This window comes from Sus scrofa, chromosome 8 (assembly GCF_054392235.1).
Source record: "Sus scrofa isolate SSC_HxYL_T2T_F1_AM1 chromosome 8, Sscrofa_HxYL_maternal_Yorkshire_Landrace_v2.0, whole genome shotgun sequence".
In the NCBI taxonomy this organism is placed as follows: Eukaryota; Metazoa; Chordata; class Mammalia; order Artiodactyla; family Suidae; genus Sus; species Sus scrofa.
This window is the reverse complement of record NC_139390.1, coordinates 99,312,773-99,325,788: the sequence shown is the minus strand read 5'-3', so window position 1 is coordinate 99,325,788 and position 13,016 is coordinate 99,312,773.

Here is a 13,016-nt window from a genome sequence, read left to right as displayed (position 1 = left end):
CATTGAGGTTTCTTAAACTTTGGACTTTTTAGAAAGTACCAAGTTGTTTGGTTTTCTTCCCACCCCACTATTCTGGATACTCACTGAAGCTTAACGCTATCATTTTTTTTTTTAAGCTATGGTAAAATGCACGTGACATAAAATTAACACCCGAATCATTTTAAAGTGTACAGTTCAGTAGTGTTAAGTATATTCACAATGTTGTTCAGAAGATCTCCAGAACTTTTTCATCTGGCGGAACTAAAGTTCTGTACCAGTTAAAGCACATGTCCTTATTCCCCACATTTCCCCAGCCACTGGCAACCACCATTCTACTTTCTTTCTATACATTTAACTACGCTGTGTGGTTCATAGAAGTGGAATCATATAGTATTTGTCTTTTTGTGACTGGCTCATTGCATTTAGCATGTCCTCAAGATTTATCCATGTTGTAGTGTGTGTCCACATTTCCTTCCTTTTTAAGGCTGAAAAATAATACTCCATTGTATGTACATATCATATTTTGTTTTATCTCTTATCCATAGACACCTGGGTTTATCCTACTTTTTGGCTCTTCTGAATAATGCTGCCATAAACATAAGTGTACAAGCAACTCTTCCAGAACTTCTTTCAATTCTTTTGGATATTCTTTGGAGTACCCGGAAGTGAAATTGCTGGATCATGTGGTAACTCCATTTTTAATTTTTTGAGTTGTCTTATTATTTACCATAGTGGCTATACCATTTTGTATTCCCTCCAACAGTGCAGAAGAGTCCTGATTTTTCTATATCTTTGCCAGTATGTTGTGTTTTCTGCATGGTTGGTTCTCTCTCTTCATACCCATTTAAGTACTAACACCTTAGGGGTACTGATGATCTAAGAATGTTGCTCACTCTGACCAATTTATGTCCTTTAGGGTACCTTATAGCTTTTATAATTTGTTCCAAGTATGTAATTATTGGTTCTTTTCAATTTTATTTTCTTTTTGTCCCCAGTGGAACACTAGAAATTAGAACAGTATTTTTTTTTTTTTCTTTTTGCCACTCTCTGAGACATGGTAGTTCTTAAAAAGATTTATTAATGAATACTATTTATATATTATTCATCATGTGCACCCTTGAAGAACCTTGCCAGCAATGATAACCATCAGGATTTCTGACAAATACATTGTAGTGAGCTAAGCATTTTATTGCAATTTTGTAATCTCTGCAATACTGAAAATTGGGCATTTTATCCCTACTTTATTGTTGAAGAAACTGAGCTTATAAATATCGAGGCACATGGGTAGTCAGTGGCAAAACTGATATTGAGAACAGGGTCTACTTGATCAAGGTCAAAATGTTAGTTCATGATCCGTGAGATGTTAAATATATAACTAATTGATTATAATCCTGTGTGCTTTCTCTGTATCATACTAGAAAAATAATTTCTCATCAAAGTACTTTCCTACATCCTCTAGAGTCATCTCGATGGTAGATTCACCATTTAAGTTTACTTTTTTGTCCTAACAGGTATGTTCACTGTAGCATTGCTTAAATAACTAAGATAATATCAAATGACTTCTGAGTGTATACATAAATATCATACAAATGTAAAATTGTGTTTAGCTTCCCTATAAACTGTACACTTAACTACTATAATGTTGGTTGATCTGGTTAAGAAAATTCAACATTAGACAGATATATTGGTTAGGGAAAACATCAATGATCTAAGGCTGATGAATATTATAGAAAAACTAAAACATTTAAACAAGTTACTGCTTTTATATAATTTCATTGAATTTAGATCTTTATTAAAAAGCACTTAACAGTTTCTCTGCTATTAGAAAGAGTTCATATATAAAGCATCTATAGCATATAATTAATGATGTAATATAATTTACATATAAGGATATTTTTATTTCTCTAATCATTCTTGTGTACTGACCACATGACAGTCATTTGACCGAATGATATTAAAAAAAAAACACACAGTAGAATGTTAATCTCTTAAAATTTAACAAGTTTTATTTTAAAAACTTTGGAATTTCAAGATATGCATTATAATTACCTTCATTTACATAGATATATACAATTACTGGGGTATATATCTTGCATGTTTGTGTATATCATAATATTTCTAAATAGTAGAATACAGATATTGTATATTATATATTATTTTTTAATATAGACATATAATTTAAATATGTATACAGTCTTGAATTAGAAAGATATTTTCCTTCAAAATAATTGGATAAATGTATGAATCTGTACAGTTCAAAATACACACATTCAACTTTTTCATGAGAAAAGTTTTTTAGGGCATTACCTGACTTAAATGTCTCAGAGCTTGGGCTAAATATATTCATATTTCTACTGCATGTGATACCTATATCCAATTCTATTTTTTCACATGGGCATTTTTTACATGACTCTTTACCATGAAAATGAGAAGCATATACTTAAGAAAAGGAAATGGTCCTCTGAGATCGCTAAATAGAATGTAGACCTGCAGCAAAGCACTTAACTATATAACTCTCCAGGGATTTTACTGTTTGAAGGCTGAGGTAATGGCATGCAAATTTTACTGCCACTGACATTCTTCACTTGAGAATTAGCATGTATAAAACTCTGTTTTTTGCTATATAAGAGAATAATCTTCTCTACCTTCTCCTCCTATTCTAGCTTTCCATCCTGGCTTTACCGTTTCTATTAATGTTGAGTTTATATTGCATTTTACTAAGAAAAGATGTGTTTTTGAAGAAAACTTTTATTGACATATAATAAACATTGAGAAAAGTGCACACGTCTTAAATATATTGAAACATTTGGATTTTTTATATGTGAACCTGCATGTATTTAAATATTGTACTCACTTTTTAAAATTGAATACTTTTGAAATATGAGAAAAAATTATGGAAACACTAAAAAATAATATGATAAAACAAATTTATTAATCATGAAAGCCACATTCCACATAATAAGCCTACCACATGTTCTTATTTCAGTTCCTATAAGTAAACAAACCAACTTATATAGATGAGTAATATAGATGAGAAGATAGATTCTGCCTTATGATTAACAGTTTCTATCATTGTGGGAATATATTGAATTTCTTAAAAATATACAGTTTTTCAAGGACTCCTGAAGTTTTTATTTAACAATAACCTGATGGAAATAATAAGTTTGCATTTATTGGTGCTTATTATATGGCAGATATAGTGCAATGCCTGCTACCTATATGGACTCACCTATGTTGACTCATTTAAGCAATGTAGCAAACTTATGATCTAGTTATTAACATCTTCCTGATTGTGTTAGTTGGTACATGAGCAAATATAATCCCAGTCTAATTCCAGAGATATTTTCTTTTACCTACAACATTAAACTGCCTCCCAGGGTATTGAAGAGTTGGTTCTACCTGACAACTATAATTTTTGGTATTTTATTTAAAATTTTAAAAGAGGAGTTCCCTGTCATGGCTCAGTGGTTAATGAATCTGACTAGGAACCATGAGGTTGCAGGTTCGATCCCTGGCCTTGCTCAGTGGGTTAAGGATCTGGCGTTGCTGTGAGCTGTGGTGTAGATCAAAGACGCGGCTGGGACCTGGTGTTGCTGTGGCTCTGGCGTAGGCCAGCGGCTATGGCTCTGATTAGACCCCTAGCTTGGGAATCTCCATATACTGCGAGAATGGCCCCAGAAAAGGCAAAAAGACAAAAAAAAAAAATCTTAAAAGAGACACCAACTTTGTAGATTGTCCTCCTAATGTTTTGGTCATTTCTTTTTAGTTTTCATATGTGTATATGTAATATATGTGTTATGTATTTTATACAATGCAGAACAATATAATATATATATAAATATATATATATATATTTATATATATATATACACGTAATATATACCCTTAGATTTTAGATTTTTTTTTTCGGTCTTTTTTTTTAGGGCTGTTCCCGCATCATATGGAGGTTCCCAGGCTAGGGGTCTAATCGGAGCTGTAGCTGCCGGCCTATGCCAGAGCCACAGCAACGCAGGATCTGAGCCACGTCTTCAACCTGCACCACAGCTCACGGCCACGCTGGATCCTTAACCCACTGAGCAAGGCCAGGGACTGAACCCACAACCTCATGGTTCCTAGTCGGATTTGTTAACCACTGAGCCATGATGGGAACTCCACTCTTAGATTTTAGAGCCGTGTGATTACTTTTGAGATTTCCTAACCAGTCATCTCATTCTATAAATGATAGTATTAGGCCCAAAGTGGCAGGCATCTCAATCCAAGTTACTGGGCAGAGTGAGGTATAGAACTGTTTTCTTGATAGAAGATCCAGGACTTTTGTCATGGTGGTCACTGAATCATTATGATACCTATTACGTTTATTTATACTTGATATATAGTATCAAGCAACAGTTGTTTTGGCCACACCCACGGTATGCAAAAGTTCCCAGGCCAGGGATCAAACCCACGCCACAGCATTACCAGAGCCACAGCAGTGACACCATATCCTTAACCCACTGAGGCACCAGGGAACTCTTCAAGGAACACTTTGGATCTACTGGGAAAGTTCCCTACAGACATTGACAGCTTCTCAGATCTAATTTTATTACTTTAGCAAAATATAAGTGCTAGATAAATTTAGCCAAATTTATGTATCAAACATTAAATCATTGCACATGATAATGAACTTAGAACTTTCTTGAAATCCTTGGCTTATTTTTTTCTTAAAATCTTGTGTTGAATAATATCTGTGGCAGATATAAACCTTGAACCTGTTAAATGTTTCTTTATCATGTTATAATTGAGGTACAGAAAAAGAAAAACTGCATGGTGCCTGAGTGTCTGCCTTTAGTCATGCCATGTAAAGGGCTAAAGTAATGTTAAAAAAAAACACTTGGACTAAAATTTCTGTTATGTTGTGCATGTGAGACATACCTGGATTCATTGAATTAAGTAAAATAGGCAACAAATATCTCCTGAGTTTACTAGAACTAAATACTAAAATGAAAATTAATGCTAATTTTCACATACTGGAAAGTAAACATGCCTGCATTGTATTACCTCGTGATAATTAATATTAGACAGCTTGAGGAATTCTTAGCAATAAGCTATAAACAAAGCTTTAATTAAGAAGACCTCACAGAATTGCAAAACAACAACTTTTTAACTTGCACCAAGGAAAAAATAAAAGAATTATTGTAATTAATATAATTTAAATATGATATATAGTTTTTATCAATGTGGTTCAATTATGAACTTGATGAGAACAAGATGTTGCGCTGTTCTGTTCACTAATCTATTGCAATTCCTAGAGTGGTATCAGCATATAGGAGCTAAATGTGTAATATTCATTGGATAAATGAATAAATAAATTTAGCTTCTGTCATATCAGCATTTTTAAAAAAAATATTTTGGCGAATACTTGATTATTTGTGTACCAGATTTTTTCTCTGAAACTTTAAAATATAACATGTTATATTGAATGCTTAACCTATATAGTTGAAACAAAAATAAGTTATGTGTAAAATATTAGGGAATTAAATACGTTAATGTAACATGGGCATAAAAATGACTTTCTTTTTTTATTACTCAATGAATTTATTACATTTATAGTTGTACAGTGATTTAGCATTGTCATCTCAAACCCCTGGCATCCCCCCACCCCTCAACCTCTCTCCTTTGGAAACCATAAGTTTTTCAGAGTCTGTGAGTCAGTAGCTATTCTGCAAAGAAGTTCATTCTGTCTTTTTTTCAGATTCCATATGTCAGTGATAGCATTTGATGTTGGTGTCTTGTTGTCTCACTGACTTCACTTAGCATGATAATTTCTAGATCCATCCATGTTGCTAAAAATACCGGTATTTCGTTCCTTTTAATGGCTGAGTAATATTCCATTGTGTATATGTACTACCTCTTCTTGATCCACTCTATGTCAATGGACATTTAGGTTGTTTCCATGTCTCGGCTATTGTAACTAGTGCTGCAATGAATACTGGAATACCTGTGTCTTTTTGAGACATGGTTTTCTCTGGATAGATGCCCAGGAGTGGGATTGCTGGATCAAATGGTAGTTTTATTTTTAGTTTTCTGAGGAATCTCCATACTGTTTTCCACAGTGGATGCACCAATTTACAATCCCAGCAACAGTGTAATAGGGTTCTTTTTTCTCCACCCCCTCTCCAGCACTTACTGTTTGTAGACTTTTAGAGGATGGCCATTCTGGCTGGTGTAAGGTGGTACTTCATGGTGGTTTTGATTTGCATTTCTCTAATAATGAGTGATGTTGAACATTCCAAAAAGACATCCTGAAAAAGAAAAAGGGAGCTGGAGGAATCAGGCTCCCTGACCTCAGACTATACTATAATGCAACAGTCATCAAAACTGTATGGTACTGGCACAAAGCAGACATATAGATCAATGGAACAGGATAGAAAACCCAGAATTAATTAAACCCACGCACCTACAGTCAACTAATCTATGACAAAGGAGGCAAGGAAGATGACTTTCTAAAAAGAGAAAAATACAGTTTGCTCATAAATATGTGAAAGTATGTAAAATCTCAAGAGTAATGGATGAAAATGAGTATAAATAAAACAATTTTATCTGCACAGTTAATATTTATTAAAAGTACAGTAAAGTTGTACACAGTTGAAGTTAAAAGAATGACTATTAAGCAACTTTACTATAATTGTCACAGGTTTTCTTGAGAGACTTTTGCTTCTGTGTCAAAATATAAGCCAGTATTTCATATTTACAATAGGCTGAGGTACTGAAATATGGCCCTATTTTGCTTATAAAGTGATAGTAACTTTTTATGGCAGTGTGAGCTGCCTAATAATACATGTTTAACAGTCACTGTGGACTGGGTGACTTAAACAATAGGGCTTTATTTTCTCATAGTTCTGGAAACTAGAAGTTCAAGGTCAAGCCTCTAGCTGATTAGATTTCTGATGATAGCTTTCTCTTAGTTTGCTGATGACAAGCTTCTTGATGTATTCTGATAAGAACTTTCCTGGGCTCATGAATGTGAAGAGTAGCATTCTTTAGAGTCTCTTTCTTATAAGGACACTAATCCAGTAGAATAAGGATCCATCCTTATGACTTAATTTAACCTTAATTACTTCCTTAGAGGCCCCAAATACAGTCATACAGGGAGCTGGGACTTCAATATCTGCATTTTGGTGGAACACAATAGTCAGTCTATTAACAGAGGATTAGGCATCAGTGAGATTTTACTTGGAGACTTTTAAAGACTTTTTTTTTTTTTCTAAAGGGTTTGTTTCTTGTGACAGTTTTCTCAGAGAAAAATTATTTGATGTAAATGAGATAGATGTATGCTTCATTACTGGTTCTCTAAGGTCAAGAGATGGGATTGGGCCAGTGAGTGGCAGTGGGAGTAAGCTTTATATTTCAATGTGTTGAAAATCTTAAGATAATAGAGTTCATTTTAGGGAAAAATTTATTTCTGTAACTAATAAGGACATACTTATTTTGTGTTGTTGCTTAGGAAATTAACATTCCAACTTCTAATTAGGTATTATCATATATCTCATATAAGGAATATGATGTTGATAATTGTCATTATTAAGTATATTTCTGATGAGGATGTATAGAACACAATATAATTACATATGTTGAAATCTATTTAAAATATCAGCCAAATACTCCTATTGCCTCTTTATAGGTTACTGTTAGAAATTTAAATTTGTAATTTATAACTTTTGAAGCAATAGATATGTCAAAAATACTATGGTAGATGTTGAGAGTATGCTTTATATTTTTTCTGAAGGAATACTGAATATAACTTTATTAGTTTAAATTAAGAGCGAATCTGTGAAAAATGATCACTGTTTTTGTTTTTAATTTATTAAGAAAAATGTTTTATGGACACATCCATGGCATATGGAAGTTCCCAGGCCAGGTATTGAATCCAAGCTGTGGCTGCAATCTACACCGTAGCTGTGTAGCTGCATTAACCCACTGTGCCAGGCCGGGATTAAACCTGTGCCTCTGCAATACCGGAGCTGAGGCAGTCAGATTCTTAACACACTATGCCACAGCGAGAGCCCTGATCACTGTGTTTCTTTAAGTTTAGCATCAGATCTTTTATTTAGCAGGTGTCAAATGTAGCTGAAAGTATATGCACAATAGCAGTATTTTGTGTTTATATATTTAAAGTGTACATGAAAAAAAGGAAGTATTCACTATGCTCCAAACAACTAAATTTGCTGAACATTTAGTAAAAGGAAGACAAATCATCAACAAAATAAAGTAACCATGTACTATTAACCTGAATGAATTATTACATTTTTTATTTAATAGGTAATGGAATATATTAGGTGTCAATAAACAAAGTGAATACTTAAGAAACCTATCACTTATCTAAAGGAAAATGTTCGGTTTAATAGAATACTTCAATGAATACCAACAAAAAAACTTTGGAAAACCTAATATGGATATAACAGATTTTTGTATTGATTTTGAATTACTTTGGGTTAAGGATTGGGCATTGCCACAGCTTTGACTTGGATTTGATCCCTGGCCTGGAAACTTCCATATGCTGTAGGTGTGGGCACAAAAAAAAAAAAAAGAATTACTTTGGAGAATCATCTTAAAAAGATATTAAGCCCTCTATAAAGAAATGTACACCCAGAACATTATTAAGCTGTTTATACAGAAATAAGTGGGAAAAGAATCTAAATCTTGGTACAATAATATTGAAATACCTGAAACAGAGTTCTTTGTCACAAACTTATCCACTGTATGCAGTACTATTCCTTTTCAAATTACTTTGAAAGAAGATATACTTTAGAATTTTTCCTCATTCATAAACATCTATTGTTAGTGGATGGAAAAAGCCAACAATATTGGAAATTTCCCAAATTAAAATATATAAACATGGAGTTCCCATCATGGTCCATCCGAAACGAATCCCACTTGGAACCATGTAGTTGCAGGTTCAATCCCTGGCCTTGCTCAGTGGGTTGGGGATCTGGTGTTGCCTGAGCTGTGGTGTAGGTTGCAGATGCGTCTCAAATCTGTCATTGCTGTGGCTCTGGAGTAGGCTGGCAGCTATAGCTCCCATTCAACTCCTAGCCTGGGAACCTTGACATGCCGCAGGTGGGGCCCTAAAAAAAAAAAGACAAAAAGACAAAAAAAAAAATAAATAAAATAAAATGAAATATCTAAAGAGTAAAATAATTACAGAGGGATATGGTTATACCTTATGATTATACACAAGTTCATTATTTTGCTTCTTTAGTTTTATAAATAGAACCTCATTTCTACACATGTGATTCTAGCCTGGTTTTGTTGTTCTGCCTTGATCACCATTGTGAGGTAAATTCTGTATATTTCGTTTTCTGATGTGACAGTGAAAGATAAAATTTTCTTCCATTTTGAGATGAACTTAATTGATTTTAACTGAACTGCAAGCAGTAATACCAAAGCAATAACACATTAGAGACTAAAACTCCAATTAAACATATTTTAGGGATCAGTTAACTTAGGTTAACTTAAGTACCAGATATTTTAGGCAATGAGACACACAAAGTAAACAGATTCAGAGCAAATCAAAACATGCAAAGCTAAATTAAGAAACCCAATTTCAAAGATTAGATGTAATTAAATAAAAATGTCATGAAATAGAAAAAAACATTTTTATCTAGGAAGTGATATTTAATTAATCTCTCTAATTTCTTTTTTGGAAAGCTCCCCCCCCTTTTTTTGCCTTTTCTAGGGCCTCTTCCTGAGGAATATGGAGGTTCCCAGGCTGGGGGTCTAATCAGAGCTGTAGCTACCAGCCTACGCCAGAACCACAGCAACGCCAGATCCAAACTGCATCTGCGACCTACACCACAGCTCACGGTAATGCCGGATCCTTAACCCACTGAGCAAGGCCAGGGATCGAACCTGCAACCTCATGGTTCCTAGTTGGATTCGTTAACCACTGCGCCAGGACAGGAACTCCAGGAAAGCCTATTTTGAATGTTGTCTTAAACTCTGTACACTCTGGAACTAGTAAAAAATACGCATCAGTAACAGAAAACTTGCTGTTTTATTTATTTTCCTCCAACATCTTTTATTTTCAAACAAAAGATAAGTATTATCCCCTTTCTATTAAAACTTTAATTGATTTTACTCACTTGAGGAAAAAAAAAACAACTTCTACTAGATACTTTTGTCCTCAGCTTTTGTCCAAATTCTTCAAATCCATCGCTTTTATTTTATGTAACCTATTCGTCATGTGTAATCAGACTTTTATCCCTTCTGAGACTCTATTCTTCATATTGAATTATTGCTGTGGTCTAATAAAGGAATGGCAGTATGTCCCTCTTGATTAATCCCCAGTCTAACTGTACTTTAAGATTGTATATCCTACAACCTTCCAAGTTTCCTTTGTCTAGTGTATTTTATTCTCTCTATAGAAGCCCTACCACTATTCAGGAGCCTATACAGTTCGTATATCTTCCACAAGGACCTTCCTGGCTGTTTAATCCTACAGAGAGCTCTCCATTCACAAAAACTGGTAGCACTATGTTTTGTCTTCTGTCCCTTGTTATAACCTAATCATATGACTTTTAAAAGTTCATGCCTTATTATAACCTCACCAAGGAAGGTCTGTGTCATTCATTTCATTTTCTCTATGCCCACCCATCAGAAGGTGAAGTTGTAGGTTCAGTTATGTATTTGATGAAATGAGTGATGGAAAGATAGCAAGATGGATGGAAATGGAGAAAGCAGGAATAGAAAGGAGACATGGAGGGAGAAGAGGAAGGAAAGAAAGTGCTAAGATTTGCCTAAGACTTTGAAAAATAATCAGCCAATATTCTGCCACTTATTCAAACTTAAAAAAAAACATTGATTTTATGCAATTCAGTACAGTTTATGAAATAACTCAGTCATCTTTCTCAGAAAAGAAAATAATAAAATATTATTAGAAAGCATTAGTGGTCATTGGGTCTAATATATCACTGCCACTTTTTCTTGGTAAATTATTTCATGCATTTGTAGGACATAGCACATAAAATTGTTAAAGAAAATAACATCTCAGGTCCTCGCAACACTTCTACTCTTTTGAAAGTATCAGAATGCACTATCAAATGCTTTATAGTACTCATAGTTCTTGTCAAATGAATTGATTATTTTGGTCTCTTCAAATGATCCCATCACAGTTAATCAAGAAACAATTTGAAAATAGTATCATCAGTTGAATGAAATTGTTGTTTGTCATTATTTATCATATGATAAATTTCATTTTGTCATTTTAGAAATAGCCTAGATGAAAATAGCTATATCTTAAAGACTTTTTTTTTTTTTTTTTTTTTTGCCTTTTCTAGGGCTGCTCCCTCGGCATATGGAGGTTCCCAGGTTAGGGGTTTAATCGCAGCTGCAGCTACCGGCCTACCACTGCCACAGCAACTCGGAATCCCAGCTGCGTCTGCAACCTACACCACAGCTCGCAGCAATGCCGGATCCTTAACCCACTGAGCAAGGCCAGGGATCGAACCTGCAACCTCATGGTTCCTAGTAGGATTCGTTAACCACTGAGCCATGATGGGAACTCCTTAAAGACTTTCATTCACATAGACTGATATTCTTTTGTCTTTTATATTGAATCAGTCTATTAATTTGAATTTATTTATGTTCTTTTAATTCTTGATATTTCACAAAAGTGTCCTTCACTCTATCAGTATTTGCGATTATATTACATCTGTTATTAAGGAGTTCTTCCAGAATAAGAATATTCTCATATTACTTTTGGCTGATTCACTACACAGATGGATGATAATTTTTTTTTTATATGGAAAGAATACTCCATAAAATGAACACATATCTAGCAATAAGTATTTATATTTTCTATTATATTATGTACCCCCCAAAGCAGATATATTTGTAACCAGTTTATGTGCATTTCAAAGGTGACTACTGATACATACTCAAATAATTTAATGTTTTCTTATTGAAATATTTCATTCAGTCCATATATACTTTATTATGTGTACTACTTTAGGTGCTCAGGACACAGATTTAAATGAGGTATATAATTGGCATCTTAAGAAATCCTCAGGGTAATAAGGGTATAAATCTGTATTTTTTCACTAAGAAACTGTGTGTAAGTGTTATAGAACTATAGAGGAGTTAAGGACACATTTACATAATGAGATGAGGAAAATCTACATAAAAGTGGTGACTTTTAAATCATGAATGAAAAGAAGAATGAGATGTCACTGAATGAAGCAAGAGCATTCCAAAAGGAAGTAGAAATATGAAAAATTTTGGTAGCTGTTTGTTGATTGGAAGTATAGTGTGACTGAGACACAGTTCAGAATATGGAAAAGGTGGGATAAGAAAGAAGATTGGTATGGCTTAAACTCTTAGCATCTTGTGCATCTTTTTTTTTAAAGTATCTTTTGCACCTTTTTTCTTCTCTTGCAGTGAGAGATGTGAAATAAAACTTGTAATAAAGTAATTATAATACTGAAGGGATTAAATTATATATGCCAAATTAAATACAACAGATATTAAAATCATAGAGAAGAGTTAGTTTCTCCATTAGTTTGAATGAGAGTAATGAGGAAATGCTCCAGCTCAGGACTTGGTCCTCTTCTCTTTTTCTCTTTTCTGTCTACAGTCACTTACAGAGTGATCTCATCTCATCTTACATCATTAAATCACATCTTTCTAGACATCATCCTGAACTTCACACTTCTGTATCCAACTGCCTACTCTTCATTTCCTCAGCTGTATAGTAGGCATCTCATACTGTTAATATGTCAAAAACTGAACTCTGGTACCATCTCCTACACTTTAGCTAAAAACTCCAGGTATAGTTTTTCCATCTCTGCTGATGCTGAACCTATCTTTGTGGCTCAGAAAATAATTTGAAGTTATCCTTTTCCTCACATTTACATATCCTTTGATATTATGCTTAAAATACATACAGAATCTGATGACATTTCAGGCACAACTGCTGTTACCCTCTTCTGAGCAGCAACAACTCATTTTGATTAGCTGAAGACTCCATCCTTGCCTTTTTATATTGGTTTCTCAAACATGCT